Consider the following 8,125-nt stretch of genomic DNA (forward strand, 5'->3'; position numbering starts at 1 on the left):
AGGGAAGTGCACAGGATTATCATTGCGTTTGCAGGACTTCATCGCCTCCACTAATTTCTATATACTTCCCCTTGAAGGATGTGATGTGGTTCTAGGTGTGCACTGGCTACAAACCCTTAGCCCCGTTTTGTGGAATTTCACCCACGTGTGGATGCGGTTCACCGTTAATGAGCAAGAATATATTATTAAGGGTTTGAAGCTAACTGCACTTCAAATGGTAGATGGAATTACCTTCAGTAAAAAGGCCAAGAAGTTATGATGGGGAATGGTGTTACGTCTCTACAGCATGAAAGGGTTGTCTCACCCAACTTTTTCATCACCTGAATGAAAGACTCTACTTGACACTTATCAAGATGTCTTTAAGGAACCACAAGGGTTGCCACCTCCTAGGTCCCATGACCATCAAATTTTGTTGGTTGATGGGGCTCGACCGATAAGTGTTAGACCTTACCGCTACCCACATTATCAAAAAAATGAGATTGAGCGGATGATACGTGAAATGCTGGTAACCGGTTTAATCCGACCCAGTACAAGCCCATACTCTTTGCCGGTCCTCTTGGTACGTAAGGCGGATTGTAGTTGGTGGTTATGCGTCGATTATTGTGCCCTTAATCAGGTGACCATAAAAAACAAATACCCCAATATTCCAATCATGGACGAGCTTATTGATGAACTTCATGAATCTTATTATTACTCCAAGTTGGATCTGAGATCGAGGTACCATCAGATTCGTGTGGCAGAAGTAGACATTCGAAAAACGGCTTTCCGAACCCCATGAAGGGCATTACGAATTCAGGGTGATGCCCTTTGGCCTCACCAATGCGCCATCAACATTCCAAAGTCTCATGAACGATATTTTTCGTCCTTACCTGTGCAAATTTGTATTGGTATTCTTCGATGATATACTTGTATACAATAAATCGTGGCAGGAACACATAGAGCATCTAACTACTGTTTGGACCTTCTGCGGGTCCACCAACTGTATGCGAAAATATCCAAATGCAGGTTTGGTCAAAGGGAGGTAGAATACTTGGGGCACATAATATCCGGTGTTGGAGTAGCAGTGAAACCAGAAAAGATTCAAGCTATGATGGGTTGGCCTAAGCACAACTCGCCCAAAGCCTTGCGAGGCTTCCTGGGCTTAACAGGTTACTACCGTAAGTTCATCAAAGACTATGGAAAAATCGCTAGCCCACTGACAACCCTCCTTAAGAAGGATTCCTTTTATTGGAATGAGCAAGCTGATCAGGCTTTTATAAATCTTAAGAAAGCCATGACAAACCCACCAGTACTCGCCTTAACTGATTTCTCAAGGCCCTTTACTACTGAATGCGATGCATCTAGTGGTGGGATTGGTGGAGTCTTAATGCAAGACGAACAACCGATCTCTTTCACTAGTCGAGCGTTGCAGGGTCGGAATCTAGCCTTGTCCACGTATGAAAAGGAGATGTTAGCTTTGGTCCATGCAGTTCAGAAATGGCGACCATATTTACTTGGTCATCGTTTCATTATTCGTACCAACAACAAAAACTTAAAATATCTCTTGGAACAATGGGTCACCATTCCAGCATAACAAAAATGGCTCATCAAACTTATGGGATATAATTATAAAATAGAATATAAAAAGGGAATTGAAAATGTTGTAGCTGATGCTTTATTTAGAAGGCATGAAGAGGGGGAGCTCCAATTCTTGTCCACACCAATTTCTGATTAGTGGGATGAGATCAAGAAAGATTGTCATAGTGATGCAGCTACTCGCGAACTCATTCAGCTTTGGAACCTAGGCCAGCTAGATTCTAAGAGATATGCACTGCAGGATGGGCTTCTATTTTACAAAGAATGTCTCTTTTATTGGCTCAGCTCAATTTAGAACCAAGTTAATGACTGAATTATATGCTTCTCCCACTGCTGGTCATATGGGATATCACAAAACCTAGCAAAGAATTAAGCGACTGTTCTATTGGCCGGGAATGAGAAAATCAGTGAAAATTTTTATCAAGGAATGTGACACCTGCCAACAAAATAAATATAAAAATACCTCACTGGCGGTTCTCTTGCAGCCCTTACTGATACTCAAGCATATTTGGACCGACATTGCCATGGACTTTATTGAAGGCCTTCCTCTTTCACAGGGCCAATCTGTGATTCTTGTGGTTGTCGATCGATTGTCTAAATATGCTTACTTCATAGCACTTGGCCACCCCTACTCAGCTAAATTAGTCACGCAGGCCTTTGTGAACCACATATTCAAACTTCATAGAATGCCACAGTTAATAGTCAGTGATCGTGACCCAATTTTTACTAGTGCCTTTTGGCAAGAGTTATTCCGTTTGCAAGGAAGCCGACTACGAATGAGTTCAGCTTATCACCCTCGAATTGATGGCTAATTAGAAGTGCTAAACAGATGCCTTGAAGGGTATTTGCATTGTTTCTGCAACCATAAGCCTAAGGAGTGGACTCGTTGGCTTCCATGGGCTGAATGGTCTTATAACATCTCCACCCATTCAGTCACTTGGATGACCCCATTTGAGGTCGTCTATGGAGTATCTCCTCCCACTGTCTTGAGTTACGTTCCAGGGATGACCAAGGTACTAGCTGTAGAAGTTGAGTTGCAACAAAGAGATGTTGTTCTATGGATTCTTAAAGACAATCTCATCAGGACACAAGATCGAATGAAGAAATATGCTGATACTCACAGAACAGATCGTGAATTTAAGGAAGGAGATTGGGTGTATCTTAAGTTACAGCCCTACCGTCAAAGTTCAGTAGCTCAACGATGTTTTATGAAGCTATCATCACGATATTATGGTCCTTATAAAATTTTACATCGCATCGGTCCAGTTGCTCACAAGCTCGATCTACCTGAAGGTGCAAAGATTCATCCCGTTTTCCATGTTTCTCAACTCAAGAAAAGGGTAGGGCCGACTGTCCAGTTATAAACAACCCCGCCTATTTTGTTACTTGCGGACTCCTTCCCTAAAGTGCCAGAATGGATCCTAGGTCGATGAATGGTAAAGAAAAACAACAAAGCAGTGACGGAGCTGTTGATCCAATGGCATGACTCTCCACCTGAGGACGCAATATGGGAAAGCTTCGTGTCTATCAAAGAACGGTTTCCAAGCTTCAACCTTAAGGACAAGGTTGGTCCTTAGGGGGGAGGGTTGTTACGTGCCAGGTATGATTTGATTCTGTCAAACCAGTACGTTGGAGTTTGTTTCAGTCAATAACAAGTTGCTAGTCCTAAGAGGTTTGTTTTGGGGTAGAGTCCACGTGTCCAAAGTGTTTGTTATTTTCTTTTTTATTTAAGGCTATGCCTAGATGAGAATAAAACACAACTTTCAGTCAGTCTCTTCTATTCTCAGAAGATTGGAGGGTCGGTTCCCCTCGAAGTGGACCACATTTCATTCTTGTTCCCTATTCATTTGCAAACATATGCCATCTGAGGAAGCGGATTCCTATCAATTTGGGGCCGGTACCCCTCGAAGTGGACCATATTTCATTCTTGTTCCCTGTTCATTTGCAAACATAGGCCGTCTGAAGAAGCAGATTCCTATCAGTTTTGGAGGTGGTGAAGGAAGGTTCAGCAACCAGGGGTTTCGCCTCTTTGGAATCCATGAGAGGCAGCTAGGGTTTACCAACCCTGTTGTAGTAGAGATGAGAATCGGTTTTGGGCCTACAGGTTTTGACCTTAGGCACAGGTCCAACACTTGAGCCTGTTTGAGTGGTTCAAATGGGCTGGGCTGTTGGGCTTGCTTCAGTAGGCCTGGTCTTTAGCCATTTTCAGTTATTGGGCCATGGTTTGGGCTTTTCTATTGGGAAGTGGGACTACTATTGGGTCTAACAACTAGACTACCAACTGGGCCTGTTTTGAACTATTTATAGCACCCAAAATTGGGCCTGATTGTTGTTTAATCCAAGATAGCTATTGTGCTTTCTTAAATGGCAGTAATTGGACTTGATTTTGGGCCCATTTCAGTCTGAACTATGACTCAATTTTAGGAATTGATATGGGTATCTTTCAAGATCATTTTAGGCCCAATCAATTAGGTTTATGTATTACTTCTTTTTAGACATTTTGAGCCCATTTTGAATATTTGGGCTCATTGTTTGAAGGTGATGATTTTAACCTTTCAATAATTGTATTTGGCCCATTTTTCAACACAAGTAAAACTCATATGGTATAATTGATGGTTAGTGTGTTTCACTTGATAGATGGCCCATGTAATTAAGTATATATATATATATATGGTTTAAATTGTTATTTAGTTTTGATCTGACCCAAATAGGGCCATTATCCATCTGTTTAATGCTGATATTAAGTTGTTGACCATCAAGATTTTAATCCAACCATTACTTCATAATATGTTTAGCCTACGGGCAGTCAATATCAGCCATTATTTGGGCCAAATCAGAACTATTTCAGAATGGTTCATTGTGGGCAGAACCATGTAGCAATCCTTAGGTCTGGGAGTGGGGATTGGAGTTGGTTGTGTTAGCAACCAAAGTGACCTCAAGCGGTGAATATTTTTTTACTTTCGGACTTCAGTTTATGGAATTCAGTGACCATCTATATTAGGATTGCATTTAGTTGGGTTCATTTCCATAGCGGGGCGGTGGTCGGAACAAACAAGTATCATCGCTTCGCAGGATATGAGCGGGGTGAAGTAATTGGTGATGTTGATATAACTTTAAGATATTCATTTTACCCAAAGGTGATTGACATCTTAGATTTATTTCACTAGGACTGGTCAGCTTCATGTTCAATAGAGCCTCCTATATGTCGTAATTTCGTCCAAAGGAGTCGGGATGATACGTCGGGATCTTGCTAGAATTTGATGACTATGACCCATCATCATTTTGGGTCATTTGATTGATAACCCAAATCAATCGGATGTTTATACAAGCATAATGTTTGTGGTTTATATTCATGTAGTATTATGTGTGACTTATTCATTTATTAATGTGAGTGTTATGCTTTATTTGTCTAGCTATAATTGTTTCCAATGTTTCAAACCAATTCAATTCCATACCTTTGCTTTCTGGGTCTAACTATCAGAAATGGAAATCGTCCGTTGAAATAGTCTTAAGCTACATGGACTTGGATCTGGCCCTGGAGGAAGCCAAGCCTCCCATTCCATCTGACTCGAGTATGGATTCAGAAAAGGCTTACTACAAGGCCTGGACCAAGTTAAACAAAATGTGTCTCAAGATCATAAAAAATTCGATCTCTGAGATCATGCAGAGTATCATGCCCAACACTGAGAAAGCCAAAGAGTTCCTGACCGAAATAGGGAACCGAGTTCGCTTCTACATAAGCTAACTCAAGCCATTTATAATAGTCAAGGGAACATCAAGGAGTACATCGGTGCATTAAGCCTTAAGATTGAGGATGAACTCCTGGTTTACTTAGTTCTGAACTCATTACCTCCACAATTCGGTCAATTTGAAATCAGCTATAATACCCAAAAAGAAAAGTGGACATTGAACGAACTGATATCTCAGTGCATTCGGGAGGAAGAGAGACTTGGAAGGTTGAGCAAGGCACATAGTGCACACTTAGTGACATCTGGTCAAGGACGAAAAGGCAATAAGAAAAGGAAGCATAATTCAGGAAATCGTTCTTCAGGTCTTGCAGGTGGCAATTAGCCTAACTCTGAGGAAAAATCAAAGAAGAAAAAGCGGGGACCTAACAATGGCTACTTCTTCTGCAAGAAGCCTAGTCATCAAAAGAAGGATTGCAAACAGTTTAAAGAATGACTCGTTTCTAAGGATAAGAATTAAGTTTAGTTTGTTTTGAATCTAATCTAGCTGATATGTCCACAGACTCCTGGAGGATAGACTCTAGTACAAGTATTCACATATGTAATTCCATGCAAGATATGTTCCAAAGCCGGACACCAACTGATACAGATAGATCGGTCTATATAGGAAACAACAATAGAGCAGACGTGGAAGCTATCAAAGTCTGTAAGCTTAGGTTATTGTTAGGACACTTTCTTGATCTAGTAGATACTGTTTGTGTGCCTTCTATAAGGCGTAATGTAACACCCCGGTTCCTGAAATCTGAGTACACTACTCGTTTTCCAAAAACCCGAGTGTTAACCTTTAACGGTGGCTCAAATTTCACATACTTTTTTCTCCATCTATCAGAGTTAGTAAACACTACAAAATCACCAAATAGGAATGGATATATCTTTGGTACGGCTTATGACCGTTCCAAGTTGAGAAGAGTTTTCGACCATACCAGAAGTAGAAAAACAAAGCCAGCTCTAGCCCCACGGCCTCATTTCTCAATCTCTCTCTCAAAGAGAGCTATCTCTTTTGTGCGGATGCCTCTCTCTCAATGTTGAGGTCGCTGCTGATTCCATGGCCACCACTGTCGAGATCCGATGTCTCATCCCTCTTTCTGATCTCTGTATCCTTCTCCCAAAGCCGACTCTCCCTCTCTCAACAGTTAGATGATTGAAGAGCGACCTACAAGAGCAGCAAAAGCAAGAAAGGCGGGGGGAGAAGAAGTTCATGTGGCGAATCGTGATTCCAGGCAAGAAGGCGGATGAGATTTCTGTTGGGGATCTGGCTTGAATCCAGATGCAAGGTGGTCCTACCACTGGGGTGTTGGTTCCGATCCTGGCGGTGGTAGTGGTTTCGGTTTTGGTTCAGCTGCATCTGTCCGGCCGGAGATGATGCTGGTTTCGAGTTTGGATGGAGCAGTAACTCTCCCGATGGTGGCGGTAGGGGTTTTGTTTTCAGATTCGGATTCAGTGGTGGGGATTTTAACAAGAGGTTCAGGTTCGGGGGTTCTGTTCGTGGTGGAGGATCTGCTGGGCCAAATCCAATGAGCAACGAGCATATCACGTGTTTGACGAAATTCCTGAAACAAATGTGTGACATTTCAGACGCAGTGGATGTCACACAGGCATCACGGTGGGCCCCACAAATTTTCTTTCCTTGCTCTTTTTATTTTTTGGACAGGCTCTTTAATGTTTTCCACAACACTAATTTTGATGTATTGACTCGCCATTTCCTTTTTCACTCCAGTTGCACCGATCAGCTACGCCCACCTGGCTGCACAACAGATGCTGCAATTTATCAAGTTCGAGGACTTTTCCGATGCATCATCGGGGCATGGAGGGGTAACCACAGCAGGGACTGTACCCGTTCTGGAGCTCCCGAGGCTGCATCAGAATGTCTGCAGTTCAATGTTTTTTTTTTTTTGCAGAGGTAATGGCAATAGAACAGTCCCCTTTTTAGTTTCAGCCGTGTGTCGGTTTGCTCACCCTCAATTAGTATGTTAGGATTCTGGAAATGGTTCCTGTGTATGGTTATTGAGACTGGATTCAATATAAGAATAGTAACATGAGACTTCACCTACCTTCAGGCTCAACCCAATGCACTAATTCATGTCTGAGTGCTGTATCTGTTCTTAGGATGGGCAATAGCTTGGAGTTGTCGCATACCAAAAGAAAAAAGAAAAAAAAGAAAGAAAGAAAAATGCCAATATGGATGATTTGCTCATTTTTAGGAGTAAATGGTCAGTTCTATGAACCACTTTAGGAGTAAAACACCTTGGCTTAGACTGCTGTTTTATTGATATAGTGGGATATGCAGAACCTCCCTTCATAGGAAAACACGTATAAGCAACTAAATCCAGTGACTGTATCTTAAATTAGCCTAAACATTTTTGAAGCAGGAACTCAAGTTCATGATGAAGAATTTTATGGCTGTTTTCGACATTAACTTGCACATGGTGAGATTACATATGGCCTTCAATGCTTCTCATTATCATCATAGCTTTGTCCCGGTTATTTGGGGTTGTGCAAGGAACTTTCTCGTTTGCTTTGCAAAGATCAATTATCAGTTGTCTATTTGACTGCAACCCTCCTCTCCCCAGGCTGGGGATCGACCAGCTGGCTCATCATACTCAATGCTTGCAATTATACTTTAGCAAATCATTTCATGTTTTATTCACTGTACTACCCTCATTTTGAAGTATGGGAGTTGCTTTTAGCTTTCAACGGTCAAAAATTACATTTGCATTTTTGTTATAGACTGGAAATTATATTTATAAATAAAATCCTTCTGAAATGTCTTAGAAACATTTAGTTTTCAGAATTAATTAAAAATA

Source organism: Magnolia sinica, chromosome 6 (genome assembly GCF_029962835.1).
Source record: "Magnolia sinica isolate HGM2019 chromosome 6, MsV1, whole genome shotgun sequence".
NCBI lineage: Eukaryota > Viridiplantae > Streptophyta > Magnoliopsida > Magnoliales > Magnoliaceae > Magnolia > Magnolia sinica.